Source organism: Pseudophryne corroboree, chromosome 2 (genome assembly GCF_028390025.1).
Source record: "Pseudophryne corroboree isolate aPseCor3 chromosome 2, aPseCor3.hap2, whole genome shotgun sequence".
Classification (NCBI taxonomy): Eukaryota; Metazoa; Chordata; class Amphibia; order Anura; family Myobatrachidae; genus Pseudophryne; species Pseudophryne corroboree.
Window position 1 is genome coordinate 745,275,066 of NC_086445.1, and position 27,887 is coordinate 745,302,952.

The 27,887-nt window shown below is 46.2% G+C and overlaps 1 pseudogene; it reads left to right on the plus strand.

Moving 5' to 3' along the window:
- Positions 1-3,594: 3,594 nt before the first annotated feature.
- Positions 3,595-3,713, plus strand: LOC135052516 (5S ribosomal RNA; annotated as a pseudogene).
- Positions 3,714-27,887: the final 24,174 nt, after the last annotated feature.

Consider the following 27,887-nt stretch of genomic DNA (forward strand, 5'->3'; position numbering starts at 1 on the left):
GGGGTATGGCCAGGAGTCCTCAGGACTGTGGACAGGTGGACACAGTAAGCCAGTAGCCCCCAGAGCATACCTTCCAAGTCTAGCTGAGGTGGCACACGGTCTGACTCATATAGGCAAAGAGGGTATGTGCAGGCTGATGAGAGCCTACTGGTGTGTGCCAGGATTCTATTCTCATGCAGGTAAGAGAGCAATGACCTGTCTTGCTTGCTTGAGGAAGAATATTGGTAAAGCAATACCAACAGAGCCATCCCATATCCCTCCTGCAGACGAATCTTTTCAGGAAATACAAATCGACTTCGTACAGTTAACACCCTTTAGGAATTATTGTTATGTATTGGTGTGCACTGATGTTTTCTCAAACTGGGTAGAGGCATTTCCTGCCGCCACGGATGCTGCTGTGTTTACCGCAAAGAAAAATTGCGCAGAAATTTGTGTGTAGATAATGGTACCCCTAGAAGTAGGAGCAAAGCTTGAAATTGTACAATTGTGATCATAGATACTGCCACTAGTATTATGTAGCATCGGAACCACTCCCAGATCTTCACTCAGCGAATCACCCTCTTCGAATTTTGTTTTGGTTTTGGTATTTGTGTCTTTTTTTTGGGTTGTTTTTGGAAGACAACCTCATGTCATAATTGATCCGCACAATGATCAGAAATACACCAATGAGGTGACAGTACAGTACCTTATTGAGATGAGCCAGCATTTGAGAACTTGACAAAAGAACTTGAAACTGTTGATTGCTGGTATGCCAAATACTAACTGTCTTGATTGTGAACCAAGAGACTGTGTGATTGTTCTTACGCTCAGGTTGCCTAATAGACAGGTGGGAAGGACCATACCAAGTTTTGTTGACAGCACTATCCCAGTGAAAGTAGCCGAGAGAGAGACTTGGGTCCACGATTCCAATTGCAGGAAAGTCGGTAGTCCGGAAGGAACTCGTAAATAGAGTGAGATTGCAAAAGTATCACCAGAGACTCTGTTCCGTGAAGGCTGAGAGGCGGAATTGTTGAACACTACCTGAGCGTACAAAAGGATTGCAGAAAGACCAGTGGTTGTAATTGATTTGTTATGAACAAGAGTTGTTTTGTTCTATTTCTCTTTTCTCTCTTTCCCGCTGACAAACATTTTTTTTCCAGGATATTCTATTTTTGCGAGATTTTTTTATGAGGAGACGAGTGTGGGACTGGAACTGGTTCTGGAGGAAGGAGTGATTTCCTTATAGGATCCCAGGATTAGCCGATCAGTTTGTTAAAGTCAGAGAAAAATCAAAGGTCTAGTAGTTATGGAGTTCAGAGGTAATGAGGAACAATCAGACAATGGCTATTCACACATTGCAGATAAAGAACTCATTAATATATGTGGAAGAAAGGTTTATGAGTGGCTCTCCCCGAACTCCGAAGGTTTATGTTATTTAGGAAGGACACTACTTATAACCCTTGTTCAATTATTAAACAGACCTAGCATACGTTCCAGAAATGGAAACAATGTTCAGAAAATGATAGGAACATGTAGATCATGAAAATTTTATATGTCACTTTCACGATTTGTTTGTGTCTTCATCTACCCAGCAGAACCTCAATCGAATCCAAACATCAGTGTACAAAGACATAGGTAAATGTATATGTGAAATGTTTATGTGAAATGTTCGTTGCAAATCAGACATTATAGGCCAAAGCACTGTCCCACACCCAACCAGTGGTCCCGTGACCGCCGAGTGCATATAGAGGATGTCTTGTCCACCTCCCTGTCTTCCTTAAATATAGTCAAGTGTCTGATTTGCTAAATTAATATATACTTGTGTCTAGGTCACCGATTATTGTATGAAATATTTTTTTCTTATGTTAATAATTGATGGCAGATATTGTTTACTGCCAAAGGGTGGACTGTCGAAGTCAAAAATATTACATAAAAAGAACATACAAACTACACACATTATGAGTCGCTATACTTGCAAATACGCGCAGCGAGCACAGCAATATATGGTAACACATGCATTTACACAGACATGCCACAGAGATGGATTCGACACTTATTTCATGCAGTACATAATTATAATAATATCAAGCGCCAGACATCATGATGATTTAAAATTATATAATGAAGTAATGTCATGTATGTGTATTATTTGAACGAAACCAGATATACCTGTCATATTTGGTATTAAAGCAAGCAGATTAATGTGTAGATTCATTTGATACTTGTTATTAAGTTGTAGGACATTGCAACAAATAGTTATGATTAAATGTATGAAAGCTAAAAATCACTCTTATTAGGACAATGGACAGGAAACTCAGGCCAGCCCCTTTGGACGTCCCCAAGGCTGAACCTGTTCAGCACACAAATAGACTAGTGACTCATCATGAATGAGAAAGTCCCCTCCCCAAAAAACTAGATAACACATTGCTGATCACACAGGAGTCAGTTGCTGTTTTGTCTCAGAGGATGATGGAGTTGCTTCTACACCAGTTCCTGCATGATTTTACAGAGAGAGAGAGAGTGATATGGAGAGACGAATTTATATAACGTAAGGATAATGGTATTGTATGCTGGCCTGTAACTGTATGTTTTAACTGCTTACTGTGTGAGTTATAATCATGTAATTATGTGTATTCTGTACATTGTAATATATTGAATCCATATCCTTTTAATAACAAATATATACATCAATGAGCTTTGGAACTCAGATAATGTGTGGGTGTATTGTTTTCTGTTATGGGATGCAGTGTTTTGCTAAGTATAGCACACATTCATGGCACATGGTAATAAGAGGTGCAGGCGTTTACAATATATATTAGAGCGGGCATTTTAAATATTTGTTAGAAAGCAATTTGGCATTCACAGTGTGATAAGTTAATTCATTGGCTAGGCACTATTACACTCCACCATAGTTGAGACTAAGGGTGTGTACACACAGTGAGATCCTTGCTATGCCCGATTTTTACTTGCGATTTCCCTTGAACTCCCCGGAGCCCAGCACCACTGATTTTGACTAACTTTTCTTGAGATATGGACTATGTGTGCTTACGATTTTGGCTTATGTGAGATTTTGGCTTATGTGAGATGAACTAGATAGTTCACCGATCTAGCAAGGATTGACTTGCCTGCACAGTCTATCTTTTCTTGCGATGCCGACCTGGCGGGACTGCGCATAGGGATCGAATCGGGATCGCAAGGTGACTTTCACCTTGCGATCTGCACTAACTTTTCTTGCGATTTTGACTATATAGTCAAAATCGAAAGAACATATTTTACCGTGTGTACACACCCTAATGGACTAATATCTGTATAACAGGTACAATAATTATACTGTCAAATTTCCCGCTTAAAGAGTGGTTTTTTGAAACTTAACCAACCTTTTCCATTAAGCTCCCTTATCCTTTTCTTTTATAAAGCGATCTCCCAAACGCAGGGATTCGTACACCCTACTCAATTTCACAGGCTTTTTTAGCCTACATCAATCTCATGTGTTAATCCCATATTTCGGTACCTCACCTCTATACTTTCTGAATCTATCACATGCTCTCTCATCCACTAAACTGGACAGCAGAAGCATATTTTCTCTATAAGGTAGCCATACTCTCTCATTCAGTAGATTACTGCCATACTCCGCAGGATATGCCCAATCTCATCTGATCTTGGAAGCTAATCTATGGAAGGCCTGGTCAGTAATTGGCTGGGAGACCAGCAATGAACACCAGGTGCAGTAAACAATTCAGCTGAACAGCAGAAGTAAAGGCCCATATAGACAGGCCGATGTGGGAGAGATGTGTGCTGAGCAACCGCTCAGCACACATCTCTCCCCCCGCTCAGCACAGCACAATGTGTGCTGAGCGTGCAGGTCGAGCAGGGGGGGGGGGGGGGGCACTCATTTCACCCAGCGGGTGAAATGAGTGACCTGCTAGATTGCCCTGCATGGCAGGCCAATCTAGCACCAGCGATAGCGATGCACGGGGCTGCGCATCGCTATCGATGTAGGGGGTACACATGGAGCAATAATGCTTAAATTCTATGCAATCTAGTCAGATTGCTTAGAATATCGCTCCGTGAGCACCCCCCTTAAGACACCTACTTATTATCCTTTTCTCCTTTGTATTTTCTCTCCAAAATTCTTCCCTGCATTCCAGGTGTGATAAACACCTCCATCTTTCTTCCGCATTTTGTTTGGATTAAAAGGGGCTTCACATCACATACCCCTAGGCTCTTGCTAGGTGCAAGAGGCTAAAAGTTGCTAAAGCAAATGCCTTCTGGTGACACCACCACCTGAATATAGAGCTGAGGGTGTTTTATAACCTACATATGCAACATTTTACCTTGTCTCTGATTACACTGCTCTTAAATTACCCTGCAAATGGAAAGGACACACTAAGTGATTACCCCCCTGGGATTAAGACTAACCTGTTTTATCATATTATTCATATGCAGGTTCACCCAGTCAACACATTATTGAACTAAAAATATTTTTCACCATGGCGTTTTATTATCTATTGCAATTATTGTCATTTGTATCATTAATTAAGCTTATGGTATATAAGTATGTATAAAATACCAATGCTTATATTTGCTCTTGAGTCACTATATTTTAGAAAATTAATTAAAAGTTAAGTTTTATTGTCTAGTAATTTTTTTAAAGAGTGCCCCAAGATAGTCTTTCTTTTCTTCTCGTTTTGCTCAATGCTTTAATAAACCCTTTCATATTAGGTTGAGGAATTCCTTTAAGTTAGTGTGTGCAAATTGCATGCTATAGGGCGCTATGCCAGTACACAGTTGCATACCTCCCAACATTTGGTACAGTGGAGGAGGGACATTTGCGTGGCGAAGCCACACCAGATTTTGTAAAAGGTCATGGCCTACGGGAGTGCCGTGATCACGTGGCTTCGTGGGAGTGCCACGATCACGAGTCACACTTCCGGTTTTTGTCACTGAGGGGGCATGCCCAGCGCTCTGTGAGCTGTTGGCATGACCCCTCTCTCTCTATTCCCTGCTGTTTTGCTAAGTAGAGCAGTGACTGCCAGGAGCCTCCCAACTGCTCTCCCTACCGCAGGACACTGCGGCCCATGGGTGGGACAGCAGGACAGTCCCAAAAAATGGGACATTTGGGAGGTATGCAGTTGTATTCACCTAATGAGTACGTGCTTCCATAGTTTTAGTATACTTTCAGTTTTCCATGAAGAGCCTGTATAATGTTTCTTGGTACTCCAGCCAGTGCTTCAGCCGCCCCCCCGCCCCCCCCCCCCCCTTCCCTCCAAGATTCTCTTCCCAACTCCTCACACACTTGACTTTTGTAAAATAAAAATAATAAATATTCCCGACTGGCAAGGCTGCAGTCCAGGTGCACTTATGTCTGATGCAGTACGCTGTATTGATTGCAAGGCCGATCAGGAGGAAATGCAGCATACTGTATGTGCCTACTTTTCAGGGAGATTGTGAAAGTAACACCTATCAGTGCGGACGTGTACTACTACATCTCAGTGGTGTGTCATAAACATAATTGACATCCAAATGTAAATGAGCAACAAAATTAGTAAAATCTACTTATTGAAGAAAAGACACTGATATTTTGCAGGATTTGTTTGTGTATTGTGTTTTACAAGAGGTCCCATATACTGTAAGTGGCCATGAGAAAAGTTATAATCGTAAATTAATTCCCATGGGCAGCATACAAAGGAGTAATAATTCAAAAAAACCAATGTGGATTAACAAAAAGATTCGGCTCTGCTGCTGGAACCCCCCCTTAATCCGTACCCCCGATGCCCCCTCTCCCTCTGTCTCCACTATTCACCGCTGCTCCAGGAGCTTTCCAACTGCCCCCCCACCGCGGGACACTGTGACCCGCGGGTGGGACAGCGGGACAGACCCCAAAAAATGGGACTGTCCCGCAAAAATGGGGACAGTTGGGAGGTATGGGGGTGTGTGAGGGGGTATGCTGTACAGACAGACGGCACCGGCTCACTGTGTGCTTGACCCCCCGCATCAGCATACCCAGCAGGGTCTCTCTGGCGCAGTGGAGCGTCACTTTCTGGCACACTCCACGCTTCTTAGCTGCAGTTTTGTGGGGCACCTGCCGCTGTGCAGGTTCCGTACTGCCTCTGTTATCTCCAGCCCCGGCAACCCCACTGCTAGCTGCAGCGCTGCCACCCACAGTGAGGTGCGCCCAGCTCCTTCACACACTTTAGCCGGCGGGTAGCGCTGCAGAAGTCCGAGCTGCTTGCAGGCTCTGACCCCCTCCTCCCTCCAGCCGCAGCATCTCCTGGGAGCTAACCGGTCACTCCTAGTCTCCCCTTACCATAGTGCCCAGCAGCCGCGAGGTCCGCGCCGCGTGCATGCTATGACCCCCTCCTCCCTCCAGCCGCAGCGTCTCCTGGGGGCTAACCAGTCACTCCCAGTCTCCCCTTACCACAGTGCCTTACAGCTGCGCGAGGTCTGCGGTGTGTGACTGAGGAGGGGGGGAGGGATGCTGACGGGCAGAGGAAGCAGGACTCCAGCCTGAGAGAGTCAGCCATGCCAAGTCTCCACCAGCAGCAGATCCCAACAGGTTGGAGTGGAACAGCAGCAGCCAGCATCAGTGACTCCGGTAAGACACATCTGTCTGTCACCACTGTTTTGTCCCTAATACCAATCTCTCCCATGCCCTGTGTTCTGTCATGTCCCTGTCATTCATATCCTGGCCATTTCACCCTTTATCCTGGCCCTTCCACCCTTATCCTGGCCCTGTCACCCCTGTGCTTGCCCTGTCAACCCTATACTGGCCCTGTCAACCCTGTCCTGGTCCTGCCGCCCCTACCCTGGCCCTGTCACCCCTATCCTGTCCCTGTCATTTCTGTCCTGGCCCCGTCACCCCTGTTCTGACCCTGTTACCCCTGTCATGGCCCCGTCACCCCTGTTCTGACCCCGTCCCCCCTGTCCTGGCCCTGTTACTGCATACCCTTCAACTACCTTTTTGGCAGGTACAGTACCCGCAGCGCCTCCAGACCCCTCCCCAATGCACCACACCTCCGCACCTTCCCCTCCACCACATGCGGCACTCCACCCCTCCCCCACACGCTGTGCCTCCAGACCCCCTACACCACCCGCTGCTCCCACTCCTCCGCCCCTTCACCACCCACAGCACCTCCAGACCCCCTCCACCATCTACCCCCCATATATCTCCCCCCCACCTGCCCCCCTCCACCCGCAGCATCTGCAGACACCCTCCTCCATCCGCGGTCCCCCCCTCACCCATCCCTCCCCCACCCATGGCACCCCTGCACCTGCCCCTCCAACACCTGCAGCACCTCCAGACCTCCTTCCCCATCCGCCGCACCACCCGTACCTGCCACTCCCCTACCCATGACACCTTCGGACCCCCTACCCCACCCCCAGCACCCCCGCCCCTTCCCATCCCACAGCACCTCCGGAACCCTTCACTCATCCGCAACATCCCTGCACCTGCCCCTCACCCACCCGTGGCACCCCTGCCCCTCCCCCACCTGCAGTGCCTCTGGACCCCTCCCCCATCTGCAGCCCCCACTCCTCTGCCCCTCCCCCACCCGCAGCACCTCCCGACCCTTCCCCATCCGGGCCCCCCAGCTTCCGCCCCCCCTTCACCCGCAGCATCTACAGACACCCTCCCCCATCCGCAGTCCCCTCCGCACCCGCTACATTCTGCAGGTGCTGTTCACGCCGTCGCAAGGGGCTGCGCCTCCTTCACCATTGCTCGCCCTTTCATTGTGCAATATTTAACCACTAACAAAGGAATGCAGGTAATACTCCATATAATACAAATATTGAACCCCAGAAAGGCATGCAAGGGTTAAGGGGGCGTAGCCCCTTGCGACGGTGTGAAGAGCGCCCGTAGGACGCGATGAAGCACCTAGTTTCTCTACAGTATTCTTGCCTTGAAACAAAATTTCCCAGTCAATGTCACTTAAAGCTTCTCTCATCATGTCAGAGTGGGCTTTGCTAAAGTTTAGAGTCTTCGTCGGGCCTATATGGGCTGCTTTTGAAAACTGACATTGAAAGTGACCATATTGTGGTCGCTGTTTCCCATTGGCTCCCCTACTATAATATTTGATATAAAATCCCCATTGTTTGTTAATACCAGGTCTCAGATTGCATTGTGCCGAGTTGGTTCCTCGATTAGTAGAAATAAGTAGTGATCATTTAGTGTGTTTAAAAACCTTTTACCCCTAGCATCAGTGCCGTAACTACGTGTGTGCCAGGTTTGCCTGGCACTCAGCGCAGTCGCACTGAGGGCGCAACGGCCAGCGGCTTGTAATGAGTCAATTTGACTCATTACAAGCCACCTGTGCCGGAGGAGGAGAGGGAGCAGCGGTGAAGGAGGAGGAGGGGGAGGAGGGAGCCGCTGCAGCAGTCCCTCTCCTTCCCCTCTCCGACTGCTGCAGCGGTAATTACAGTGCGCTGCTGCGGCTCCCTCCTCCTTCTACCCTGCCACCCGGAGCTGCCAGCACCGAGGAGCCTAACTGCCTGAGAGATGGTAAGTATCATCTATTCTGTCTGTCTATCTATCTACTATCTATAGGTCTGTCTACCTAATGTGTAAAAGGGTGATGCTGTCTGCTGTAATGTGTAAAAAAGGGGACACAGTCTGCCGTAATGTGTAAAAAGGGGGACGCTGTCTGCTGTAATGTGTAAAAAAGGTGACGCTGTCTGCCGTAATGTGTAAAAAAAAGGGGGCGCTGTCTGCCTTAATGTGTAAAAAGGGGATACTGTCTGCCATAATGTGTAATAAGGGGGATGCTGTCTGCCGTAATGTGTAAAAGGGGGACTATCTGCTATAATGTGTAAAAAGGGGGACTGGCTGCCGTAATGTGTAAAAAAGGGGACTATCTGCCGTAATGTGTAAAAAAGGGGACTATCTGCCGTAATGTGTAAAAAAGGGGATGCAGTCTGCCGTAATGTGTAAAAAGGGGACGCTGTCTGCCATAATGTGTAAAAAGGGGACGCTGTCTGCCGTAATGTGTAAAAAAGGGGATGCAGTCTGCCGTAATGTGTAAAAAGGGGACGCTGTCTGCCGTAATGTGTAAAAAGGGGACGCTGTCTGCCGTAATGTGTAAAAAGGGGACGCTGTCTGCCGTAATGTGTTAAAAAGGGGGATGCTGTCTGCCGTAATGTGTAAAAAAGGGGATGCAGTCTGCCGTAATGTGTAAAAAGAGACGCTGTCTGCCGTAATGTGTAAAAAGGGGATGCTGTCTGCCGTAATGTGTAAAAAAGGGGATGCAGTCTGCCGTAATGTGTAAAAAGGGGACGTTGTCTGCCGTAATGTGTAAAAAGGGGATGCTGTCTGCCGTAATGTGTAAAAAAGGGGATGCAGTCTGCCGTAATGTGTAAAAGGGGGACTGGCTGCCGTAATGTGTAAAAGGGGGCGCTGTCTGCCGTAATGTTTAAAAAGGGGAATCTGTCTGCCGTAATGTGTAAGAAAGGCTGTACCTGGTGTAGTGGCGCTACTGTGCAGCGTAATTTGAATAATGGGGACTACTATAATATGTAAAGTGAATTGGTATTATTTTGTTGCCACTCCCCTTCCCCATGAAGCCACACCCCTATATTTTTTACGTGCGCCTGCTGCGCGCACTGCCCCTTTTTTACATAGAGCGGGGGCGCCGATGCCCTATCTTGCACACAGCGCTAAAATGTCTAGTTACGGCACTGCCTAGCAGTATCACATGAGTCATTTGTACAATTAATCTCAGGATAGTTAAAATCTCCCAACACTATTATGTCTCCAAATTCTGCTGCTTTTTCGATTTGCTTCAGTAACAATTCCTCATGAGACACATTAATATTAGGCTTGTAGCATATCCCTATAAGTATCTTTTTTGGTCCCTTTCCCCTGCATGCAATTTCTACCCATAAAGTATCCACAGTATTTATGGTCCCATCGTGAATGTCTTCCTTTATGTCAGGTTTTAAAAAAGGCTTTACATAAAGACATACCCCATCCACCCCTTTTATTTAATCTGTCTCTCCTGAACAGCGTATAACCCTCTAGGTTAACTGTCCAGGTCAGTAATCATATAATCTATCCTATCTGATATTGCCTAGTCTGTCAGAGAGGGCTTTGAAATTGGTAACACCCTGGTCTCCCACCAAAAAAAACACACATCTCCACCTGGGGAGCCTCTTTTCCACTTTCTAATGTATTGTACTTGGCACTTATATTGCTTAAAAGGAGTTTTTGTTTACCATAACTTTTATCAGGTTGGGTACGAAATGTCAAAAGTCATAGGGGTATATGCAATTGCGGTCGAATCTCGCCGTTTTTTCGAACGTTTAAAAATTCGCCTGTACTCGACAGCCGCAGCCCTGCCGCCGGGACCATGAATTCACCATATGCAATGCAAAATGGATTCGACACTCCCCCTGGCGGATCACGGACCAATCGGCGAGTAGTGGGCGTCCTGAATTCGACTTCCCGCCGTTTGCAGCCCTTTATTAGGGCTTGTTTGCTGTGTGCTCAGCAGCCATTTTGTGAACCTGCAGAGAGGTGTGAGGAGGTGCAGAGCTAGCAAATTGGTTGTTTGCTGTGGTATCGTTTGGACACCCAGCAGGCTTTATTCCAGGACAGACAGGAGGATGCCTGTTACCCCGGAGGAGAGTCGATTTTGGAGCGATTTCTACATTTGTAGGTAAGTACCACATGTGGGTCTGGTGTTGCATGTATGTGTATGTGTAGTGGGGGTTGCCATGAGGTGTACATGTGGTGTACATGTGGTGTTTGGGTATGTGTGCAGGTATGTGCATAGCTCCTGCTTGTTCTGCTGCATTTTTTTGTGGAGTTTTGCGTTTTGGGTAGTTTTTCACGTTTTTTTTTTTTTCTTAAAATGACTTTTTGGGTCATGCTTTTGCATTGGTGTACCTCCAGCATGTGCAGGAATGATTTTTGGCTAGTTTGGGCTGATTTTAGTGTGTGTCGGTATCAATGCGGTTGACATGTTGTGTCGTTTGTTTGTTAAAACAGTTTTTTTCCATTCTGTTTTAGCACTGGTGTACCTGCAGAATGTGCAGGGATGCTTTTTGACTAGTTTGGGGTGATTTGGAGCAAGTTTGTGTCAGACATGAGGTCGACATGAGGTGTCGGTTGTTTGTCAAACATGTTTTTTCCCTTCTATTTTAGCACTGGTGTACCTGCAGAATGTGTAGGGATGCTTTTTGACTAGTTTGGGGTGATTTGGAGCAAGTTTGTGTCAGACATGAGGTCGACATGAGGTGTCGGTTGTTTGTCAAACATGTTTTTTCCCTCCTATTTTAGCACTGGTGTACCTGCAGAATGTGTAGGGATGCTTTTTGACTAGTTTGGGGTGATTTGGAGCAAGTTTGTGTCAGACATGAGGTAGACATGTGGTGTCGGTTGTTTGTCAAACATGTTTTTTCCCTCCTATTTTAGCACTGGTGTACCTGCAGAATGTGCAGGGATGCTTTTTGACTTGTTTGGGGTGATTTGGAGCAAGTTTGTGTCAGACATGAGGTCGACATGAGGTGTCGGTTGTTTGTCAAACATGTTTTTTCCCTCCTATTTTAGCACTGGTGTACCTGCAGAATGTGTAGGGATGCTTTTTGACTAGTTTGGGTTGATTTGGAGCAAGTTTGTGTCAGACATGAGGTAGACATGTGGTGTCGGTTGTTTGTCAAACATGTTTTTCCCCTCCTATTTTAGCACTGGTGTACCTGCAGAATGTGCAGGGATGCTTTTTGACTTGTTTGGGGTGATTTGGAGCAAGTTTGTGTCAGACATGAGGTCGACATGAGGTGTCGGTTGTTTGTCAAACATGTTTTTTCCCTCCTATTTTAGCACTGGTGTACCTGCAGAATGTGTAGGGATGCTTTTTGACTAGTTTGGGGTGATTTGGAGCAAGTTTGTGTCAGACATGAGGTCGACATGAGGTGTCGGTTGTTTGTCAAACATGTTTTTTCCCTCCTATTTTAGCACTGGTGTACCTGCAGAATGTGTAGGGATGCTTTTTGACTAGTTTGGGTTGATTTGGAGCAAGTTTGTGTCAGACATGAGGTAGACATGTGGTGTCGGTTGTTTGTCAAACATGTTTTTTCCCTCCTATTTTAGCACTGGTGTACCTGCAGAATGTGCAGGGATGCTTTTTGACTAGTTTGGGGTGACTGTCAGCCATTTTGGGTGTGTCAGCCATTTTGGGTGTCAGCCATTTTGTGTTAGCACAGGTTGACTTCCAGTATGTGCAGGGATGCTTTAACGGGGGATTTGGTTTTTTTTTTTCTTTCTATTTTTCAATTATTTTTTATTTATTTTTATTTTTTTGGAGTTTGGTCCTGCTTGAGAACTGGGGTCCCAGCAGCATGACATGTGGTTGCATATAATTTTGTAATGTGTTTTAAATTTGTAAAAATATATTTATTTTTTTCATTTTACAACAGAGATGTCCAGGGACAAGCGGGCCCGATCCACCCCTTACCCCCACCCCTCGGAAGAAATGTCCCTGCATAGCAACGAGGAGTGGGAGCCGACCCAGTAGGAGGATACGACCGACCAGGCATGTAGTGACCAGCCGCGGTCGTCAAGGGTCCAAATGGAGAAGTTAAAAAAGAAAAAGCCTAGAAAGGGACTGACAACACCTGCAGACACAATAGCATCCAACTCGACACACCCTAGTTTGCGCACTGCCATGCACACCTACAGGTATATTTGCGCAATGCCAGGGATACTGACACTCACAGGTACATACCGATCTTATTAAATGCATGTTTTTTTTTTAATCCCTAAAGGCAAGAAGCCAGCCAGAGGAGCAGTCGGAGGAGGAAGCCTCTGGTGAAGACGCAGGACAGAAGAAGCCGCATGGACCCAGATATACTGAGGCGGAAAACTGTGCCCTAGTGGATGGCATCGACAGGTCCTACGAAGTTCTGTATGGACAAAGGGCACAGACCACAGCAGCAAAGACTAAACGAAACATCTGGGAAGCCATCGCGAACCAAGTCACTGCAGTTTCTGGAAACCGCCGGAGCACCAGAAACTGCTTGAAGCGGTACAGTGATTGCCACAGACAGACCAAAAAGAAGATGGGGATTCAGCGCCGACATGAGAACGCTACGGGAGGTGGCCCGGCTCTCAATCTGAAGTGGCTACCGTGGGAGGAAGTTATTAAAAGGCGCATGAACCCTGCCATGGTCCAAGGAGTTCACGGAGGTGTGGACTCCAGCCGTCCTGCTGGCTTTCCCGAGGAGGAAGAACTGCCCAGAAGACGGAAGAAGGCGGGACACAAGCAGTCCAAAAGGAGGCCTGATGGTAAGAATACATTCAGATGAGCTGTATGAAAATAATTTATTGTTTTATTTGCTAATGTTTTTTTATTTTTTTCCAGACACGCCTGCCCAGAGGACATCAACTGTGCGCAGGACATCGCCAGCGCGCGGACCAATACCTGTGCAGAAGGCATCGAAAGCAGCGCGCGGACCACCACCTGCGCAGCAAGCATCAGGAGCTCACAGATCATCACCTGTGCGCCACACATCGTCATCGCGCAGTAAGTCACCTGTGCGCCAGACGACGTCAGCTCGCAGACCATCACCTGCGCGCCAGACATCAGCGCACAGAACGTCACCTATGCGCCAGACACCGTCGGCGACCATACCACAAGATGGGCGCCAAACTACAGCTCCTGCGCGCAGTTCATCACCAGATCGTCATATCTCCTGGAGCTCTGGGACGGTGACCGAAGAGCCTCAACAAGACATTACCCTTGTGGACCCATCACCCGAATTGTTTGAGTCTACAGGGTTAACAGACGAGACTTTTATTGGGTTTGAAGACAGCCGTGCAGAAGTATCCAGCCAGACCCATGAAAAGTCTCCAGAAATGAGGACAAGTGAAGCTCCGGGAGCAGCGGCATCACAGGATGGAGAAGGTTTGTATTTAATTTTGGGGGGTGTGGTGTGGGGGGTGCACCAGTTTTGTATAGTTTATTAACTTTAATTTTTTTTATTTTGCAAACAGTGATGCCACGGACCAGCAGCGGATTTGCTTCGGGAATTGGTTCCTATTACAGGCCGGATCTCATACAGGATTCGTCAGAGGATGACGAGGTGGAAGTGCAGCAGCCTGCAGTTTCTACATCCCTGTGTGAGTAAATATCGAATTGTGAGCCTTCAAACAAATGTATGTTGAATGTGTATAATAATTTCTAATTTTCTTTACAGCTGCACAAATGCAATTGGTGGCAGACGTCCAGGAAGGGCAGGATCCCTCAAATGTTCGGAGGGTAAACAACCTGGCAGCAGAGATGAATGTCAGCCAGGATAGTTTTCGGGTTGTCGTAGGAAGCAGACTGGACGCCATTGAGAAGACAATGGATAAGATGGCAAACGGTCTGCTTGAAATGCAGAAGACTCATGCCGACAGCGCGGCCGAAATACTAAAGACCAGAAGAGAAGATCATAGGGAGATTATGGACATCCTTCAAATTCTGGCCAAATCCATCAGCCGGCTGGTGGATAACACATCATGCCTGGCACACAGCAATGACAACATGTCGGAGAGTCATCGACAATCCTCATCCAGCCAACAGATGATCGCAACCACACTGCAGATGATCTATGATAAACTCCCAGAACCAGCTCATCAACACGCTGGTGATCCACCAATTCCGCCATCAAGAGCCACAAGGACGCTTCCTTCCCTTCCTACACTACCATCCTATTATAGACGGTCACAGATGTACCAAGGACATACAGGGATGTACCCCACCCACCAGATGCCTCCACCACCGGCCGCAACATCTACAGCCGCAGGGACCCCGAGGCCTAGTCAATCCACTACCCAGCCTCCCAGGACATCGACGCCCTATCAGGAGGAAGACCAGGATCCGGACAGACTTCCACCATGAGCTCGGTCGTATTTTTTTATTTACTGTTATGTTTTTCATGTATCCCTTTCTTCCCCCTCCCATTAGTTTTTTTTTTTTTCTTACTATTGTTTTATATGTGTTGGGCTCCCCCACCCGTGACCGGGTACTACCAAGGAGCTTTATGTGTAGGCATACATGCGCGGGCATGTATGCGGGCGCGTGTGGTAACGGATGAAAGCTCCTTGTGGCTAAATGTATGATGGGCCAAAGAGCTATTCTGATACCACTTTTACCCAAAAAATACTTTTTGTAATGGTGTACAATATTCTTTCACTGTTGTGTGAATTTACTATTCACTAGTGTTTGTTTTTGGCTTATTCATAGGATTGGGTGGAAAATTTAAGTGGACGGCATAGTTCGTGTTGTGAGTACCAAGGTGAGTAGAGCCATGTTTCAATGTATATATTCAAGAAACTGTTGACCGCCTGCCTTTGTGGAACCACACAACCCAGCAATGGGTCAAGCTGGGCTGTGTGGTTCCACAAATGCAAGCGTGTCAAAGTGATGACCACTGACACCACTCTGCCACGCCTGCCTTTGTGGAACCACACAACCCAGCAATGGGTCATGCTGGGCTGTGTGGTTCCACAAATGCAAGCGTGTCAAAGTGATGACCACTGACACCACTCTGCCACGCCTGCCTTTGTGGAACCACACAACCCAGCAATGGGTCATGCCGGGCTGTGTGGTTCCACAAATGCAAGCATGTCAAAGTGATGACCACTGACACCACTCTGCCACGCCTGCCTTTGTGGAACCACACAACCCAGCAATGGGTCATGCCGGGCTGTGTAGTTCCACAAATGCAAGCGTGTCAAAGTGATGACCACTGACACCACTCTGCCACGCCTGCCTTTGTGGAACCACACAACCCAGCAATGGGTCATGCTGGGCTGTGTGGTTCCACAAATGCAAGCGTGTCAAAGTGATGACCACTGACACCACTCTGCCACGCCTGCCTTTGTGGAACCACACAACCCAGCAATGGGTCATGCTGGGCTGTGTGGTTCCACAAATGTTCTTGGAGAAAGGAACGAACATGACATTAGTGTCTTTACTTAATATTTTTTTTTCCCCACAGATATCTTTCTACACAAGAAAAGAATGTAAAGAAGAACAAACTACTTTTTTTGTTTAATTACCTTTCAAATTTTTATTTCAAAAATCAAATACAATTTTTCTTCAATAAAATTTTAAAATGAGAAGTTTTCTGTGGTTTTTATTTCAATTAATAATAAATACAATATTAAATATGACATGCAGTGGAATTGTGTTAGGTCGCCCATGGTACAGCAGGGGAACAGTTGTGTCCCTCTTCATCCATGAGGATTCAAGCCACTTGGGAAGGATACTCCGCAAGACCTGTGGAAGAGAATAGTATGAGGTTCCAGCTATTGGTAATAGTGTCCCCCAGGTATGGAAAAGACAAGGTACAATCAACACTTTTTGACACAAGCAGGTAACAGTGGCCTTTGTCCCAAATGCAACCCTCCGGCACTTGAGAAACTACACATCCAAGCATGCCCTGACACAGCGTAAGCATTCATGTCAGGGCATGATTGGATGTGCAGTTTGGCAAATGCTGGGGGGCTGCAATTGGGTCACGCCAGGATGACTTTGGACAAGAGGGATTTTTGGGCAATACATCTCACCTGAGCGGGGTTGTCTGCTACATGGCGGAGGTTCAGGTCCACATCACAAGTAGGTCACACATGGAACATCAGGGGAAATGTCGTGTCTCTTCACATCCACGCCACTTGGAAAGGATACTCCGCAAGACCTGTGGAAGAGAATAGTATGAGGTTCCAGCTATTGGTAATAGTGTCCCCCAGGTATGGAAAAGACAAGGTACAATCAACACTTTTTGACACAAGCAGGTAACAGTGGCCTTTGTCCCAAATGCAACCCTCCGGCACTTGAGAAACTACACATCCAAGCATGCCCTGACACAGCGTAAGCATTCCTGTCAGGGCATGATTGGATGTGCAGTTTGGCAAATGCTGGGGGGCTGCAATTGGGTCACGCCAGGATGACTTTGGACAAGAGGGATTTTTGGGCAATACATCTCACCTGAGCGGGGTTGTCTGCTACATGGCGGAGGTTCAGGTCCACATCAGAAGTAGGTCACACATGGAACATCAGGGGAAATGTCTTGTCTCTTCACATCCACGCCACTTGGGAAGGATACTCCGCAAGACCTGTGGAAGAAAATAATATGAGGTTCCAGGTATTGGAAATAGTGTCACCCTGGTACGGAAAAGAAGAGGTACAAGCAACACGACACAAGCAGGTTACAGCGGCCCCAAATGCAACCCTCCAGCACTTGCATAACTACACATCCAAACATTCCCTGACACACATGTGTAAGCATCAGGGCATGATTGGATGTGCAGTTTGGCAAATGCCGGAGGCCTGCACTTTGGACATGCCGGGGTGACTTTTTACAAGAGGGAGTTTTGGGCAATTCATCTCACCTGAGCGGGGTTGTCTGCTACATGGCGGAGGGTCTTGTCCACATCACAAGTAGGTCGCCCATGGTAGAGTTGGATCAAATGGTCCAATATTTGCAGCAACCCAACAACAGGATAAAACAGGGGGTAACGATTTGTCAACAGGACAAAACAGGCCTGGGAATGCACATCAACAGGACGTCAAACTCTGAAATACATAAATAAAGATGTTTTTTATTAGAATATTACAATCTCAGTTTACACGATAATACAAATGTTACAAAATTATTTTTCGGTTGCCTGTGAGTATATTTATATCACTGCCTGTCGGGAATCCTCTCCTTCGTCCATACCCACCGGTAGAGCAGAAGAACGATTACCGCGTCGGAAAGCACTGCGACGAAGAGTCACCGGCAAACGGTTTGCGACACATATGTTGTGTAAAATACAACATGCATTTACCATGCCGCAAACCTTCGCCGGGGAGTACAAAAGAGCACCGCCGGAAGTGTCTAAACATCGAAACCGGCTTTTAAGTACAACAAAGGCACGTTCAATTATTCGCCTCGATGAAATGTGTGTCTCTTGGTAACGTTTTTGTGCTCTACCAACAGGATTAGACAATGGGGTCAAGAGCCACGATTTGTTGGGATAACCCGCATCGCCTATAGAAAAGAAAAAAAATGGTAGGTAATCTAAAAAAAAAAAAAAAAAAATTATTATAATAAAAAAATAAAACCAATTATTAAAATACATACCTAACAGCCAGCCACCAGGCATGTTTCCTGTTTCGAACTTTTCAAACAGCGATGACTGGCTCAGGATGAAGGAGTCGTGAGACGATCCAGGAAATCCCACAAAAATATTTAAAAATCTCATGTTGACATCACAGACCACCTGTACATTCAAGGAATGGAAATGTTTTCGGTTCCGAAAACATTCTTCCGAATTACGTGGCGGTCTGATCTGCACGTGGGTACAGTCAATCGCGCCCAGCACATTGGGAAATTTGTATTTGGTGAAAAAGCCTAATTTGATCTCTCGACATTCGCTTTCCGTCTCTGGAAATGTGATGTACTGGATCGTCAATTTGCGGAAAGCCCTAATGACCTGGGTTATACAGCGCGACAGTGTCAACTGTGAAAAACCGCATGTTTGAGACAGTGTAGGCTGGAATGTGCCTGATGCCAAAAAATTTAACGTACCCGGCAGTTTCTGGAAACCGCTGACTGCACGATTCGTCCGTGCCCGAGGTTCCAGGTCGGCCTCCAACAGAGCGTACAGTGAATATATGTCGCGAGTCGATAAGCGATAATTTTGAATCACCTCGAACTCGCTGAGATCCTCCAGTTCACGCCTAGTGCGATACTGGCGTGGACGTGGAAATGAAACCCGCAATACTGGCTCACCCAATGCAGACATTTGCTGACTTTGATCCTGATGTTCAGCAGTCCTTTCTTCCTCCATGCTTGCAACCAGCATGAACATCACAATCTGGTCAGAAAAAGGCTCCATTATTGTAGTCAGTACAAAAATAGGAATGAGTTTTAAAACGCAGGAATTGTCCTAAAAAAACGATTCCACAATAGAGCGGACTGAAATAGCTCCTTCTCTCTAGTCTCAAAAAACCGGGAGTGAGGAGATAGGAGGGGCTTTGCAGAAGTGTATCCTGGGTAAAACTGTGGAATCATGGGTACATTTCCCTCAGCAGAGTGAAGAAAAAAATATTCTTTTAAAAAAGCAATTAAATAATACTTGTGAGTCAAAAAAAGACAAACCAAGTAGATAATCCCTTCAAATATAAATAGAGATGCTATCAGCAATACAAAAAGCAAAAAAAAAATCATTTATTAAAATTTTTTTATTAGATCCCGCCAGCAAAGTGAGGCGGACTGAAAATGGCGAATTTGCGGTCGAATAGCACTGTTGTCGAATCGTCATTTTTCAATTTAATATACTTTGGTCGAAAAGCCGCATTTTGACCATTGCAGACAAGTCGAATTTTGAAAAAGTCGATTTGATAAAAGTCGAATCTGAAACGGCAGGTATTTAGTCGAAAAGTACTGTATTGCATAGTCGAATCCAATTCGACTAGGTTTTTTGGTCGAATATGTCCCGTTTTTCGACTTTCTCGTCAATTCGACCGCAATTGCATATACCCCATAATGTCGGCATTTATCATGATGACCGTAATAAAATGTTGACATATTAGAATGGCAACATTTTGTCCTGGTGGCCCAGTAGTGACTTACCTGCTCCTGGTAGCTCTAGCGGCATCCTCCTTTTCATAGCGGTCATGTGACTGGCATTTCCAGATCAGGGTTCAGCGTGTGTGTCCACACATTGCATGTCAACATTTTAACAATGTCTGTTAATGTTAACCTTTTGACTACAGTATATCCCACTTTTAGCAATTTTCATTATATGTCTGTAGTGCCATTACTCTGTTCCATTTCTTCCAGCCTATTGCTTATTTGTCTACATATAATTGCTGCATGATGATCATAACCTCAATCCATTATCTATATCATCTGATTTCCAATTAGAGTAATTGATTTGTATTTCTGTATTTAGGGTCAAGCATTCACAAAATATGACACAACAGTTTGTGAGGCTTAGCTCAAAACCTCAATAATGCCAGTGTATGGTTTCATGATACATAAGAGATTCTGGTAGTAACTTGTAGATTTTTATTGTGTCCATTCTATAACAGGGGAGGGGGGGGGGGGGGAGCAGGGACCTCAGCTTGACATAGATTTTTCAAATGCGACTTAAGCTCTTTGAGCACTATCATTATCAGGGGTGTTTGCCAATTGTGGGAACCTAGCCTACAGTACTGAATGTTTTCTGCACCTCTTCTTTAAGCATAACAGTTTATTGTCATTTCCTTCCAGGCTTTAGGGTCCTTTCTCAATGAGGTGAATGTAGCTCAGTCATTCTCAACCCTCTAGTTTTCATAACAGGTCATGTTTTGAGGATTTCTGTCTGTGGAAGCAGGTGGAATAATTACTAACCCAACAAATTAGATGACTTCATCTGTGCATGATTAAAGTAATCCGCAAAACATGACCTGTTGGTTGTACTTGAGGACTGGAGTCGAGAACCCCTGCTGTAGCTAAAAGATCATTTGCGGTTCATGGAACATGGACTATCTAGGATTGGCAGGTAGTATTGTGGTTAACAGTAGAGATGAGCGCCTGAAATTTTTCGGGTTTTGTGTTTTGGTTTTGGGTTCGGTTCCGCGGCCGTGTTTTGGGTTCGAACGCGTTTTGGCAAAACCTCACCGAATTTTTTTTGTCGGATTCGGGTGTGTTTTGGATTCGGGTGTTTTTTTCAAAAAACACTAAAAAACAGCTTAAATCATAGAATTTGGGGGTCATTTTGATCCCAAAGTATTATTAACCTCAAAAACCATAATTTACACTCATTTTCAGTCTATTCTGAATACCTCACACCTCACAATATTATTTTTAGTCCTAAAATTTGCACCGAGGTCGCTGTGTGAGTAAGATAAGCGACCCTAGTGGCCGACACAAACACCGGGCCCATCTAGGAGTGGCACTGCAGTGTCACGCAGGATGTCCCTTCCAAAAAACCCTCCCCAAACAGCACATGACGCAAAGAAAAAAAGAGGCGCAATGAGGTAGCTGTGTGAGTAAGATTAGCGACCCTAGTGGCCGACACAAACACCGGGCCCATCTAGGAGTGGCACTGCAGTGTCACGCAGGATGTCCCTTCCAAAAAACCCTCCCCAAACAGCACATGACGCAAAGAAAAAAAGAGGCGCAATGAGGTAGCTGACTGTGTGAGTAAGATTAGCGACCCTAGTGGCCGACACAAACACCGGGCCCATCTAGGAGTGGCACTGCAGTGTCACGCAGGATGTCCCTTCCAAAAAACACTCCCCAATCAGCACATGATGCAAAGAAAAAGAAAAGAAAAAAGAGGTGCAAGATGGAATTGTCCTTGGGCCCTCCCACCCACCCTTATGTTGTATAAACAAAACAGGACATGCACACTTTAACCAACCCATCATTTCAGTGACAGGGTCTGCCACACGACTGTGACTGATATGACGGGTTGGTTTGGACCCCCCCCAAAAAAGAAGCAATTAATCTCTCCTTGCACAAACTGGCTCTACAGAGGCAAGATGTCCACCTCATCTTCACCCTCCGATATATCACCGTGTACATCCCCCTCCTCACAGATTATCAATTCGTCCCCACTGGAATCCACCATCTCAGCTCCCTGTGTACTTTGTGGAGGCAATTGCTGCTGGTCAATGTCTCCGCGGAGGAATTGATTATAATTAATTTTAATGAACATCATCTTCTCCACATTTTCTGGATGTAACCTCGTACGCCGATTGCTGACAAGGTGAGCGGCGGCACTAAACACTCTTTCGGAGTACACACTTGTGGGAGGGCAACTTAGGTAGAATAAAGCCAGTTTGTGCAAGGGCCTCCAAATTGCCTCTTTTTCCTGCCAGTATAAGTACGGACTGTGTGACGTGCCTACTTGGATGCGGTCACTCATATAATCCTCCACCATTCTATCAATGTTGAGAGAATCATATGCAGTGACAGTAGACGACATGTCCGTAATCGTTGTCAGGTCCTTCAGTCCGGACCAGATGTCAGCATCAGCAGTCGCTCCAGACTGCCCTGCATCACCGCCAGCGGGTGGGCTCGGAATTCTGAGCCTTTTCCTCGCACCCCCAGTTGCGGGAGAATGTGAAGGAGGAGATGTTGACAGGTCGCGTTCCGCTTGACTTGACAATTTTGTCACCAGCAGGTCTTTCAACCCCAGCAGACCTGTGTCTGCCGGAAAGAGAGATCCAAGGTAGGCTTTAAATCTAGGATCGAGCACGGTGGCCAAAATGTAGTGCTCTGATTTCAACAGATTGACCACCCGTGAATCCTTGTTAAGCGAATTAAGGGCTGCATCCACAAGTCCCACATGCCTAGCGGAATCGCTCCCTTTTAGCTCCTTCTTCAATGCCTCCAGCTTCTTCTGCAAAAGCCTGATGAGGGGAATGACCTGACTCAGGCTGGCAGTGTCTGAACTGACTTCACGTGTGGCAAGTTCAAAGGGCATCAGAACCTTGCACAACGTTGAAATCATTCTCCACTGCACTTGAGACAGGTGCATTCCACCTACTATATCGTGCTCAATTGTATAGGCTTGAATGGCCTTTTGCTGCTCCTCCAACCTCTGAAGCATATAGAGGGTTGAATTCCACCTCGTTACCACTTCTTGCTTCAGATGATGGCAGGGCAGGTTCAGTAGTTTTTGGTGGTGCTCCAGTCTTCTGTACATGGTGCCTGTACGCCGAAAGTGTCCCGCAATTTTTCTGGCCACCGACAGCATCTCTTGCACGCCCCTGTCGTTTTTTAAAAAATTCTGCACCACCAAATTCAAGGTATGTGCAAAACATGGGACGTGCTGGAATTTGCCCATATTTAATGCACACACAATATTGCTGGCGTTGTCCGATGCCACAAATCCACAGGAGAGTCCAATTGGGGTAAGCCATTCCGCGATGATCTTCCTCAGTTGCCGTAAGAGGTTTTCAGCTGTGTGCGTATTCTGGAAAGCGGTGATACAAAGCGTAGCCTGCCTAGGAAAGAGTTGGCGTTTGCGAGATGCTGCTACTGGTGCCGCCGCTGCTGTTCTTGCGGCGGGAGTCCATACATCTACCCAGTGGGCTGTCACAGTCATATAGTCCTGACCCTGCCCTGCTCCACTTGTCCACATGTCCGTGGTTAAGTGGACATTGGGTACAGCTGCATTTTTTAGGACACTGGTGACTCTTTTTCTGAGGTCTGTGTACATTTTCGGTATCGCCTGCCTAGAGAAATGGAACCTAGATGGTATTTGGTACCGGGGACACAGTACCTCCAACAAGTCTCTAGTTGGCTCTGCAGTAATGATGGATACCGGAACCACGTTTCTCACCACCCAGGATGCCAAGGCCTCAGTTATCCGCTTTGCAGTAGGATGACTGCTGTGATATTTCATCTTCCTCGCAAAGGACTGTTGAACAGTCAATTGCTTACTGGAAGTAGTACAAGTGGGCTTACGACTTCCCCTCTGGGATGACCATCGACTCCCAGCGGCAACAACAGCAGCGCCAGCAGCAGTAGGCGTTACACGCAAGGATGCATCGGAGGAATCCCAGGCAGGAGAGGACTCGTCAGACTTGCCAGTGACATGGCCTGCAGGACTATTGGCATTCCTGGGGAAGGAGGAAATTGACACTGAGGGAGTTGGTGGGGTGGTTTGCGTGAGCTTGGTTACAAGAGGAAGGGATTTACTGGTCAGTGGACTGCTTCCGCTGTCACCCAAAGTTTTTGAACTTGTCACTGACTTATTATGAATGCGCTGCAGGTGACGTATAAGGGAGGATGTTCCGAGGTGGTTAACGTCCTTACCCCTACTTATTACAGCTTGACAAAGGGAACACACGGCTTGACACCTGTTGTCCGCATTTCTGGTGAAATACCTCCACACCGAAGAGCTGATTTTTTTGGTATTTTCACCTGGCATGTCAACGGCCATATTCCTCCCACGGACAACAGGTGTCTCCCCGGGTGCCTGACTTAAACAAACCACCTCACCATCAGAATCATCCTGGTCAATTTCCTCCCCAGCGCCAGCAACACCCATATCCTCCTCATCCTGGTGTACTTCAACACTGACATCTTCAATCTGACTATCAGGAACTGGACTGCGGGTGCTCCTTCCAGCACTTGCAGGGGGCGTGCAAATGGTGGAAGGCGCATGCTCTTCACGTCCAGTGTTGGGAAAGTCAGGCATCGCAACCGACACAATTGGACTCTCCTTGTGGATTTGGGATTTCGAAGAATGCACAGTTCTTTGCTGTGCTGCTTTTGCCAGCTTGAGTCTTTTCATTTTTCTAGCGAGAGGCTGAGTGCTTCCATCCTCATGTGAAGCTGAACCACTAGCCATGAACATAGGCCAGGGCCTCCGCCGTTCCTTGCCACTCCGTGTGGTAAATGGCATATTGGCAAGTTTACGCTTCTCCTCCGACAATTTTATTTTAGGTTTTGGAGTCCTTTTTTTACTGATATTTGGTGTTTTGGATTTGACATGCTCTGTACTATGACATTGGGCATCGGCCTTGGCAGACGACGTTGCTGGCATTTCATCGTCTCGGCCATGACTAGTGGCAGCAGCTTCAGCACGAGGTGGAAGTGGATCTTGATCTTTCCCTAATTTTGGAACCTCAACATTTTTGTTCTCCATATTTTAATAGGCACAACTAAAAGGCACCTCAGGTAAACAATGGAGATGGATGGATTGGATACTAGTATACAATTATGGACGGGCTGCCGAGTGCCGACACAGAGGTAGCCACAGCCGTGAACTACCGCACTGTACTGTGTCTGCTGCTAATATATAGACTGGTTGATAAAGAGATAGTATACTCGTAACTAGTATGTATGTATAAAGAAAGAAAAAAAAACCACGGTTAGGTGGTATATACAATTATGGACGGGCTGCCGAGTGCCGACACAGAGGTAGCCACAGCCGTGAACTACCGCACTGTACTGTGTCTGCTGCTAATATATAGACTGGTTGATAAAGAGATAGTATACTCGTAACTAGTATGTATGTATAAAGAAAGAAAAAAAAACCACGGTTAGGTGGTATATACAATTATGGACGGGCTGCCGAGTGCCGACACAGAGGTAGCCACAGCCGTGAACTACCGCACTGTACTGTGTCTGCTGCTAATATATAGACTGGTTGATAAAGAGATAGTATACTCGTAACTAGTATGTATGTATAAAGAAAGAAAAAAAAACCACGGTTAGGTGGTATATACAATTATGGACGGGCTGCCGAGTGCCGACACAGAGGTAGCCACAGCCGTGAACTACCGCACTGTACTGTGTCTGCTGCTAATATAGACTGGTTGATAAAGAGATAGTATACTACTAATATTATATATACTGGTGGTCAGGTCACTGGTCACTAGTCACACTGGCAGTGGCACTCCTGCAGCAAAAGTGTGCACTGTTTAATTTTAATATAATATTATGTACTCCTGGCTCCTGCTATAACCTAATACTGGCACTGCAGTAGTGCTCCCCAGTCTCCCCCACAATTATAAGCTGTGTGAGCTGAGCAGTCAGACAGATATATAATATATATAGATGATGCAGCACACTGGCCTGAGCCTGAGCAGTGCACACAGATATGGTATGTGACTGAGTCACTGTGTGCTGTGTATCGCTTTTTTCAGGCAGAGAACGGATTATAAATAAAACTGGTGGTCACTATCAGCAAAACTCTGCACTGTACTGAGTACTCCTAATGCTCCCCAAAATTAGTAAATCAAGTGTCTTTCTAATCTATTCTAAACGGAGAGGACGCCAGCCACGTCCTCTCCCTATCAATCTCAATGCACGTGTGAAAATGGCGGCGACGCGCGGCTCCTTATATAGAATCCGAGTCTCGCGATAGAATCCGAGCCTCGCGAGAATCCGACAGCGTCATGATGACGTTCGGGCGCGCTCGGGTTAACCGAGCAAGGCGGGAAGATCCGAGTCGCTCGGACCCGTGAAAAAAAACATGAAGTTCTGGCGGGTTCGGATTCAGAGAAACCGAACCCGCTCATCTCTAGTTAACAGTAGACTGTGTACTTTAATAATTTACTTTTAGTTTATTTTTTTTACCTGTATCTGCCCAACTGCTCCTGTAATTACCCTCTCCTTTCTACTTGAGGTTTCTGCAGTTTCCTATGTAATGGCTTTTTAGCAGTTCTAATAGGTCTTGTTTCAACATGAAAAGCCTGTGGGGAAGTTATATCAAGCCTTGGAGAGAGATAAAGGATCTAATTCATGTTTGTACACAATGGGCGATGTTCACGCAATGGAGCAATTTTCGGCAGACTGCGCATGTGCTACGATCACATTGTGCATGCGCACAGATGCCACTGCAATCCGGCTCACAATGAGGGTTTTATGCAAAAGTCACAGGAAGTGACCGTAAGGAGGTGTTAACGGGGAGTTTACAGGCGGTGGTTAGGAAAGCAAAGGTGTGTCATGGCTGTTTTCGGGGGAATATATCTGCCGTCAGCTTTGACCTCGTAAGTGCAAAACATGGCGCCTGCATAGCTACTGCCGTGTACAGTCTGCGTAAACACAGGCATACACTTAATATTGATATTCCTCATTTTTGCTAATAGGCTGCGAATGTATACACAGTTGCGAATGAGTTTGCAGTGTCTCCAGTTAGCGTCTCTCAATTTCTGGGCGGCAGTTTCACTTGCTAATATTAGCAGTTCCGTAGTCTAGAAAATTGCAATTGCATACAAACATGAATCACGCCCAAAGTACCAACCAATCAACATCTGTCATTTTTCTAGCACAGCCTGTTAAATTACATTTAGAAGCTGATTGGTTGGTAAGGCATGATACATCTCCCCTTTTGTGTCCTCGAGCTCAGAACGATCTCTTCTAATTGATACTACTTCTTGTCTTGCAAATATGTCTCTTATGTTTATGTCCGATCATATATAATTGGAGATAGAGGGCTGAAGACAGGTAGTAGGAGCAGAAGCAAGGCTGACAGGAGTAGATGTATCCCTAGCAGTGACAAGTGAGGATGGAGTAGATTCTACACCAATAGATGGATCCAAGGGCAGAGCGAGTGGAGCGTGAGCTCCAGGAGCCGATGGGGACAGATCTCTCCTACTGCGTGCTACCTCTTCCTCCCTGTGCTGTCTCCTGCTCTTCAGCCTGCCCTGCTTTGGGGATGCAGTTAATTTGCCGGCAGTCAGGATACCGACACCGGAATCCCAACAGCTGACAATGACGACAGCGGAATCCCTGCAAAAAGGGACTATTCCAACTTGTGGGTGTCTATGACACCCATAGAGTGGGAATAGAACCTGTAGTGAATGCAGTGTGCCACTGAGACTGCAGCGTGGACATTGCTCTGTGCTACACCTCTGTCCATCACCAGATGTGGCTCTTGCATTGCTTTGTAAAGATGAACCAACAATGTCAAACCAGTCCTTTTTTAAATAACTTTACTTCTCACCTGTAGTTCTTTTTAATTTGAATAATGTCACATTCCTATTTCTACACTGGGAACGCATACACTAAAGTTTTCCTTATAATAATTTTTTTTATAAATTAAAAGTGATTACTTTCTTATCTTTTAAGATCTTAATATTATTGGATGCTTTTTTAAAGCTGCCAATTGACAGCGAAACGTGTTAAGGAGCCTCATCTCTGAGCAGGGCATTGCTGAGAAATCTACAGGACTTTGCATGATTTACACCTTGGGAGACTCCAGCACCCCTTCTGTGGATATTAATAAAGGGAGAACCACCACTCTATTGCGTTGGATAAAATAGGATACTCCGGATACCCGCTAGGTGGAATACCCGGCAAAAAGACCAAAAAGGACTTGGTAACTATTCGTCTCCAGATTGGATGTTACAAAATCCACATATTGCGTGTCATGCAGGACTCAATCCTATTTCAATCAGCACCGGTTGCTTATGATGTTTTTTGCACATAGCCTG